The sequence below is a fragment of the Tarenaya hassleriana genome, unplaced genomic scaffold, assembly GCF_000463585.1.
Source record: "Tarenaya hassleriana unplaced genomic scaffold, ASM46358v1 Cleome42, whole genome shotgun sequence".
Classification (NCBI taxonomy): Eukaryota; Viridiplantae; Streptophyta; class Magnoliopsida; order Brassicales; family Cleomaceae; genus Tarenaya; species Tarenaya hassleriana.
This window is the reverse complement of record NW_010966986.1, coordinates 36,560-46,379: the sequence shown is the minus strand read 5'-3', so window position 1 is coordinate 46,379 and position 9,820 is coordinate 36,560.

Genomic DNA, 9,820 nt, shown 5'->3' with positions numbered 1-9,820 from the left:
AGCAAAACCAAAGAGTCAATGGACTCCTCAAGAGAAGAAAGATTCTGCTATGAATCAGAAGGCACTATCAATAATATTCAGCAGTGTGTGTCATGAGGAATTTGAGCAGATTCAAGGATGTGAAACTGCCAAAGAAGCCTGGGACACCTTGGAACTCATCCATGAAGGAACCTCTAAGGTAAAAAGAAACATACTGGACATGATTGATCTGCAATTTGAACGTCTAAGGATGGGAGATGATGAAGGTGTCAAGGAGTTCTGTGGCAAATTAAGCGCACTGTCTAATGAGGCAAGTGTGCTTGGTAGGAGGATTAATTATGACAAGCTAGTGAAGAAACTGCTGAACTGTCTACCAACCAAGTTTCACTCACAGATCTTGGTGTTTGAAGGTGTTAACAATTTGGATACAGTCACCTTCAAAGAGGCTGTGGGGACTTTTGCTGCTCATGAACTGAGACTCCAGCTGATGAATGGAGGATCGTCTGTGCATTCAAGGAAAGGAGTTGCTCTGCATGTTCCGGAGACTAAGGTGGTAGATCAGGAAGTCAGAAAAAACATGAGGAACAAGAAGCTGTCTGAAGAGGAATTACATGAGGAAATGTCCCTTGTTGTCAGGAAGTTTAATAAATTCTTCAAAGGGAAAAAGAAATTCGGCCAATCAAATGATAGAGATGCTGGGAAATGTCTGGAGTGTAAGGGCTCAGGACACTGGAAGGCGGAATGTCCAAGTATCACCAAAAGGGAGAGTGTACTGAAGAATCTAAAAGATACACAATGCTTCGAATGTAAAGGTTTCGGCCATACAAAGGTGGAGTGTCTCAAGAGTAAGGGAAAGTCTCTGATTACTCATGAAGAGGAGACTACAGACTCAGAAAGTGATGGCGGAGGAGAGGATCTGTCAAACTTTGTGGCTTTTCTTGGAGTTATTGAAGAGGAATGTCAAGAAGTGGATAGTGACGGAGAGGAGGTCACTGAAGAAGAACTCTTTAAAGAAATGACTAAGCTGGTGCATATGAATAAACAACTTATCAGTGAAAAACAGCAACTGGAGAAAGAACTCAGGCAAGCTCAGATGCAACTGACAAGGACACAACAAGAGCTGACTCAGAAAGAGGAGGAGGCATCTAGTATGAAGTGTCAATTGGAAGAGACCAAGAAGAATCTCCATCTTCTTGGTAGTGGTACTGGGAAGTTGGATCATCTGCTTGGTTTAGGCCGAAGTTCAGGTGATCACTCGGGACTTGGATATCAAGGGCATACAAAATCTAGTTCCAAATTTGTATCTGGAGGAAATCTGACTCAAGAAGTGCCCTTGCCAAAGTATAGAAGTTCACAACCACAACAACCTGTGTGGAAGCCAGTCTACAATCGAAGGGAAAGTAGAACCTGCTATCACTGTGGAAAATTGGGACACATTCGGAGGAATTGCTTCTATTTGAAACAAAACAGAAGAAACTCGAGGTTCATTTCGTCATCCTACAACCCTCCAGTTTGGAATCTCAAATGGATTCGAAAGTCTGATCTGATGTGTCATGTAGCTTATACTACTGAAAACTGTGACAACTCAGGAGTCTGGTACCTTGACAGTGGTTGTTCCAGACATATGACAGGGAATCAAGGTATATTGAGAGATTTTGTAGAAACTCAAAAAGGAGGAAGTGTCACTTTTGGGGATGGCAAGCAAGGTCGAATTCTAGGTAAAGGAACTTTACACTGTGATGGATTACCTAGACTGACTGATGTTAAAGTCGTGCAGGGGCTGAAAGCTAATCTGATTAGTATCAGTCAGCTCTGTGACAGTGGGATGCGAGTTAAGTTCACCAAGAATGCCTGTTTTGTAACGGATGAGGCAAACAAGTGTGTGTTGACTGGGAGAAGAAATTCTAACAACTGCTATACTTGGGTTAACTCAGAAAGGATCTCTGGACAGAAGTGCCTTATAGCCAAGAAAGATGAGCTGAACCTGTGGCATCAACGACTGGGACATATTAATCTGCGAACCTTGGTCAAGCTATCTAAGTCAGGTGCTGTTCGGAATCTTCCAGAACTTTCTCACAGTGACAAGTTTGTCTGCAAAGCTTGTCAGCTTGGCAAACAAGTTCGCATTCGACACAAGAAAACAGAGGAGATACATACATCACACATTTTGGAACTTGTTCACACGGACCTGATGGGACCAATGCAAACAGAAAGCTATGGTGGCAAGAGGTATGTTTTGGTTTGTGTTGATGATTATTCCAGATTTACTTGGGTTCGTTTCTTACGAGAAAAATCAGAAGCCTGTATAGCTATACAGCATCTAGTTCTTCAGCTGAAAAATGGCAAGGGTATGGTACAACGCATTCGAAGTGATCATGGTAGAGAATTCGACAATGATGCGTTTCAACGATTCTGTGACACTCATGGTATATCTCATGAATTCTCAGCACCTAAAACACCACAACAAAATGGTGTAGTAGAGAGGAAGAACAGAACACTGCAAGAGATGGCACGATCTATGTTGCTAGCTAGGGATGTTGCCACTTGGTTCTGGGCAGAGGCCATGAGCACGGCTTGCTATTTAATTAATCGGATTTATCTTCGACCTGGCATGACTAAAACTCCTTATGAGATTTGGAAAGGGAGAAGTCCACCTCTCAAGTATGTTCACATCTTCGGATGCATCTGCTATATCTTGAATGACAGAGAATACTTGGGTAAAATGGACGCAAGAAGTGATGAAGGACTATTTCTTGGGTATGCTCAAAACTCGGCGGCTTACAGAGTATTTAATCTGCGTACTAAGACAGTGATGGAGTCTGCCAACGTCATTTTTGATGAAGAAATGGTACAAGAATCTAAAGAAGTTTTTCTTCCTCCACTTGGTGATTCTCAGAACTCAGAACTATCTCGTGCTGAGTCAACACCATCTGAGAAGATCGACACTGACGATTCATCATCTGATATTGATCATGTTGAAGACTTGAGCACCAATACGACCACGCCAATCTCAGTTCATCGGAATCACTCTGCTGGAGACATCATTGGTGATATTCATGCCTCTCGACAAACAAGAGGTAAACCAAGGATCAACTACAAAGACTTGGTTAGGTTTACCTGTTTTAATTCTCAAATCGAGCCCAAGAAAGTGTGTGAGGCACTGGAAGATGAGTTTTGGGTTCGGGCCATGCAAGAGGAGCTAGAACAATTTGTCCGCAATGATGTATGGGTCTTAGTCCCACGTCCTCAGCATACAAATGTTATTGGGACCAAATGGGTGTTCAAGAACAAGTCCAATGAGCTTGGTGAGATAGTTCGCAACAAGGCTCGGCTGGTGGCTCAGGGATATACTCAGGTTGAAGGTGTTGATTTTGATGAGACTTTTGCACCCGTGGCTCGTCTCGAATCCATCCGCTTGCTCCTTGGTGTTGCCTGCAGTCTAAATTTCAAGCTCTACCAAATGGATGTTAAAAGTGCTTTCTTAAATGGGATCCTGCAAGAGGAAGTATATGTCGAACAACCCATTGGCTTTGAAGATCCTCATCATCCTGATCATGTTTTTCGCCTGAAGAAAGCATTGTATGGCCTGAAACAAGCCCCCCGGGCATGGTATGAGAGGTTAACCTCGTTCTTGGTGGATCACGGGTACAAAAGAGGGGGAGTAGACAAGACTCTGTTTGTTCATCAGGAGGATGAAGTTCTGATGGTTGTTCAGGTGTATGTTGATGACATCGTATTTGGGTCTGTCACTCAGAAAAAGGTGGATGAGTTTGTGCAAATGATGAGTGATGAGTTTGAAATGAACATGTTTGGAGAGTTGAACTTCTTCCTAGGACTACAAGTCAGACAAACAGATGATGGCATGTTTATCTCTCAAAGTAAATATGCTAGATCATTGGTCAAAAGGTTTGAGTTAGATGGCAGCAAATCAGCAAAAACACCAATGTCAACTACAACGAAACTGACTCGTGATGAAGATGGAGAAGATGTTGACTCGAAGCTTTACAGAGGAATGATTGGAAGTCTACTTTATTTAACTGCAAGTAGACCTGACTTGTGTTTAAGTGTAGGTATCTGTGCAAGATATCAGGCCAAACCAAAGAAATCTCATTTGCAGGCAGTTAAGCGCATTATCAAATATGTGAAAGGAACCGTGGAGTATGGATTACACTACACGAAGGATACAAGGTGTGATCTGGTAGGTTTTTGTGATGCAGACTGGGGAGGTCATGCTGATGATAGAAGAAGTACTTCTGGAGGATGTTTCTTTCTTGGAAACAACATGGTGGCATGGCACAGCAAGAAGCAAAATTCTACATCATTGTCAACAGCAGAAGCAGAATACATAGCCTTGGGAAGTTGTTGCACTCAACTCATGTGGATGCGTCAAACGCTCTTCGATTACGGTATTAACTTACCCTACTTTACCGCTTATTGTGACAATACGAGTGCTATTAATATTGCAAAGAATCCTGTTCAACACTCACGAACTAAGCATATTGAGATTCGTCACCATTTTCTAAGAGAACAAGTTGAAAAGAAAAACTTGATCATTGAGTACATTTCAACTGAAAAACAATTGGCTGACATATTTACTAAACCTTTAGATATGAACAGGTTTGTTAGTTTACAAAAATCCCTTGGTGTGGGGGAACTTTGATCTGTTTCTCAAGTTTTTGAAAAGAAAAATGAGCAGGAAAGGGTAGAAGTCAGTGGAAGCAAATGTCAAAGGAATGAACACGACGATCAGAAGTACTTCACTGATTCTCAGGTACATCTCGCAAATGCAGACTTATAAACTTGATTCTGGTGCTCCTCTGTCATGGTACACTAATAGACAAAATTGTCGAAGGAATCATGATATGAGTAAACTTATGAGGTGCTCGGGTCTAAGTTGAGAGATAGCATTCTATACGATGGTCTAAGGGCAAATAGAAATTTAAAAAAAAAAAAAAAATCCTCTGTCATGGAACATTGGGTAATTTCAGTTTCTAAATACTCCGCTGTGACTCACAAGAGTTTCACATGAGTATATCTCAAAAAGAGATAGTCTGGACCTTAATGGTGGGAATGATCTATCGATACAACGTCCTAGAAGTTCAGAATCTGTTTGATTTGCAAAATAATCTAAGTCTGAGTAAAGCTTGAGAAGCATCTGAGAATGTGTGAAGTGCAACTGCAAGTCGGATACATTTCTGCGATGTGAGTATCTTACTGATTAGTATCTCTAACCTAATCATTTTTCTATTATTATTTGTATTTTCTCGGTTTGTTTCTGTTGCTACTATCAGACCTGGAATTATCTCGAAGGGTTAGTAATTTGAATATGCTAAATTGTGATTCAGCGGGAATGGAAATTTAATCAGGTTATTTTTTTAAAATTTGAATCTCTCGCACTAAATACACGGGGTTCTGAATATGCCCTAATTTCTCGCTTGCTTAAAACACCCACGATCGTTTCTCTCTCTATTTTGGAAGTTCGGAATTCACGGGTTTGGTTGCAGAAAGAAACTTCCCTCACAGATGGCGAACAAGAAAATCGGGAAGGTTATCAGACAAGGGGAGCGTCGCTCAGCGAGATACGCCGCTCGACAGGCTAGTGAAACAGGTAACCCAAATCTTCCTGTAGTAGTCGAGGAACCAGTGACCATGGATGCAGGTCGAGAACAGGAAACTAGAAATAAGGAGCATGCAATCCCAGATGAGGCAGAGAAATCAGACCCTGAAGTGCCTCCGCTGCAGACAAAGAGGAGAAAAACAAAGTCTAGCAAAGATAAGGATACTCTGCCACAACTCCTGGAACAATCGATACCTGGTTCAAGTGAGCATGCTCGGTCTAATTCTGAGAAGGATCTGACAACTGAGCATGTTGAAGTGAGAACATCTCAGGAAGGACCTGTAGTTGAAGAAAAAGAACCCGATGGCGAAAATGTTCGGTCTGACAACTCTCTGGATTTCGATATTCAGACTCAGGGGGATAAACAAGCTGAAACTGGAGAAATACAAGAACAGTTGGATGATGACATCGTTGAACAAGATGGAGTGAGCGATGACCGAACCATTACTGAAGCCTTAGACGGAATGTCAAAGGAAGACGATGCGGATACAGTAATGGAGACTCAATCCCGAGCCCCAGAAGTCTCTGTTCAAGTAAGTTCCGACAACTCAGATAGTCCTTTGATTGTTATGCAACAAAAGGCTAGGTCAAGAGCAAACGTGAAACAGATTAAGACTTCGAGAGGAAAGAAGAAGGTCTCACAAGGGTCCAAAAGAGCAAAGATGCACAGAAAAACAAAGAAGGGGAACTCAGAAGGACCATCTGAATCAAGCATACCGAGTAATGAAACAGAGGTTAGGAGTGTCAAACCACTGTCTGAGAAATTCTTGTCTGCTGAGACCAAGAAGAGATTCGAAAAATTCAAGGGAGTGGAAGTACTTGCAGAAAGGAATGTGAATGTCATGGACTTTCGGAAGAATCATGTCTGGGATCTATTTGCAGAACGACAGCTCACAGGAACACTAACGTATGCATGCTCATTCAGTAAAGGGTTGGTAAGAGAATTCTATGCCAATCTAACACCTAGCACCGATATCCCTGGTGATTTCATGCATTACAAGGCGTTTGTGAGAGGAAGATTCATTGAATTCTCTCCCACCATCATCAACAAACTGTTGGGCACACCTGATGACTCAACTCAGGGATTGGAAGATCTTCCAGAGGGAACTACACTTGAGGATTTGGAAGTGGCTCTGACTGGAGAATATGTTGGTGATCGAAGTGGGAAGCTCCCTATTGCTGGCCTTAAGTTTGAAAGTCGAGTACTGCATCTGATTGGAAAGACGAACTGGTTGCCTACTCGAAGAACTGATGTTCTACAGGACGAATTAGCCCTACTGATATTCAAGTTGCTGAGGAAAGAGGATGTGAATCTGGGAAGGATTATCTATAGTCACATCCTCTCAAGGGCTGCTGACATGAGAGTGCGCTATTTGCTACCCCATCCGTGCCTAATTCAGAACATCATTGTGCGACAAAGTCCAGAAATTCTAGCAGATTCTGAGATTACTGAGGTGATTCAGCGGCCATTGGTCATTGAGTCTAGAGTTCTACAAGCAAAGATGAGTCGGACACAACTATGCAGCAAGACCTTCACTCTTCTTCTGAAACATGACAAGCAACTTATTCAAGTTGAGAAGCTGCAAAGGCAGGTTACCAAAGTTGTGGCTCAGATTCGTGCGCGTCAACATGCTCTTTGGACAGAGTTTCAGAGTAATGCATACTCAGCATTCTTCTTCGAGGTATGATCATTGTTTCTGATTACACTAATGTTTTTGATTGTCTGCTTATCCACACAGGGGGAGAAAGTGAAGGAGTTCCCTCATCGAGTACTCCAGACAAAGGAAAAGAGAATATAGTTGAGGACTTGATGAGCGACTCTGGTGATGAAGATGATGCTGATACAACAGAAGATCTATCTGAGTGAATACTACTTCAGTTTCTCATGAAGTAGATTTGAGCTGGATTTGAGCTAACCATATGTGCTTCTTGCTTTTGATGTCTTTGTGTCTGACATTTTTCCGAATGTTGCTTTCATGTTGCTTCTTGTCTGACATCTTTCGGGTGTTGCTTTCATGTTTTTCGAATTCTGTTGTTCGTATGTCTATCCATTGTGTACTGAACTGGTTGGTTAGATATATCTTCTGTTTGTCATGGATTACACTACATATCTGTGTGAATTTGAGTGTGTCTAAGCAGAAAGTCAAAAAGGGAGAGAATGTTGAAGCAAGGGAAGTGCATATTCAGCATCTAGAAGATCAAACAAGAAAATAGAAATGTGGAGCTAAGCATGGAAAGCACATAAGGAAAAAAAATGGAAAACGGAAAGAAGGCAGCTACATTCAAGAAGAAAAGGAAGAATTTTTATGAAGAGGATATTCGATGAATCAAAGAAGAAAGGCGTATATATGCAAGGAACGAGACATTAGGATGGTTGTCGAGATTGTCAAGAAAAAGGGTTTTTGAGAGAGACATTGAAAAAGATCTTTTGTAAGGGAAACACCGGTGAGTGAGAACTGAGAGAAGGTGAGATCGACTTGAGGGGGAGCCTTGAAATTACAGGCGAACCGCTCCGTGCCTAGACGAGTTCTAGGGTGACACGTGGTGTGCGCTGTGCACAGTGTGTCTTTGGGCTGGTAGAATTTCTTGTGATACTAAGTTTCATTCAGGGGGAGTGAAATTGGTGAGGGTTGAGTACTACTTGGAAAGTACTGAAGTGTATTTGACTCGTATCAAAGAAATAGAATTAGTTTTGGTATTTCTGGTTTATTGTATCGTGTGTGGAGTATTTTCAATAGAAAATAATGTTAACTTGTAACTCACTTCGGTATAAAACCTAAACTGTCAAAACTCACTTCGAAAGGCTCGTTGGAGCGGTTTTCGCAATTGCAGCGATTGCGTTTCCACCCATCACCACCATAATATCGCGTGTCGCAAATATTTACTATTGAATCCTCAGGCCAGGGTAAATGGGTAAACCCTAATGCCTAAAACTATTTTATTAGGATATCTTCTATATGATTCTATAAGATTATGTTGGTTACTATAGATATAATCATATCTTCTCTGATACATGTATCTCCTTATCTTAAGGAACTACTTGCTGTATATATTTCTTGTACGTGATTCAATAATATCATCACTTCAAAGTGTATCATATTTCTCCGAATATACAAAGTTGGAAATTTTTAAAATCCGTACCGAAAAAGAAAGTTTCCTTTTTTTTGACAAATCCTAAACAGGCCAATGAGATAGTGGATATCTTCGAGTTTAATTTTGGAATAATTTAAATCCGAAATTAAAAAAAAAAAATCAAACGAACGCCACAGTGTGGGAAATGTCAGCCTCTTATCTCTGTATCGTGGCACACGAGAACCTTATCCTTGTTTGGTTTTTTGAATAAATTTCAACACGTTCTCCTTGGTGATTTAATAAATTGTTACATCTTATCCATTTAAAAAACAAGCACGTGTGGTCCTATTTATGGTTGTCTTATCTATGGTTGTGTCAGCTGAGAATTGGAGAAAATTACAAAAACATATTATTCGTTGGATAGTACAAGTGATTGTATATTTAAAAATAGATTTTAAAATTACGGAAAAATAAAAATTAAAAAGAATTAATAGAGTACAGATATTATAAAGTATTGGACGAAAAAGATTCTGCGTATATAATATATGATAGAGTTAGTTGCTTTTGATATTGGATTCGTCAGAGATACGCTCCTTGTATAGCTAGATTTAATCTTATCTTTGAGATGTACATATACAGGCCACGATCGTGAGCAATACACACAAGTTTTTCCAATCTCTTCTCTTGTTGTGTTTCACATTGTGACATGGTATCAGAGCACGAAAATCATTGATCTTATTTTTCTTTTCCCGATCTCTCGATGTCTTCTACTTGCGACAACATCTCTGACGTCGGATTATCAGCATCTTCGGACCGTGGACTGCATCAATCAGCCCCATACTGATTCCAGGGGGTTCGAATCCCTCCTCGCCCACAACCGGCCCAAAAGGGAAGGCCCTTTCCCCTCGGGGGTAGGAAAATCATGCTCGGGATAGCACCTGTGCTACGTTCATAACAAAGGTCATGGAGGTGACAAGTTTGCTCCACGGAGCATACGTTGTGTTTTCATAGGATATCCACCGGGCAAGAAGGGTTGGCGCGTCTATGATCTTGACAAACGTCGGTTCTTTGTCTCCCATGATGTCGTTTTTTGCCAAGACAGGTTTCCCTTCCTGGAAACCTCGGCGGCATCTCCATCTGCTTTGCCTTCTT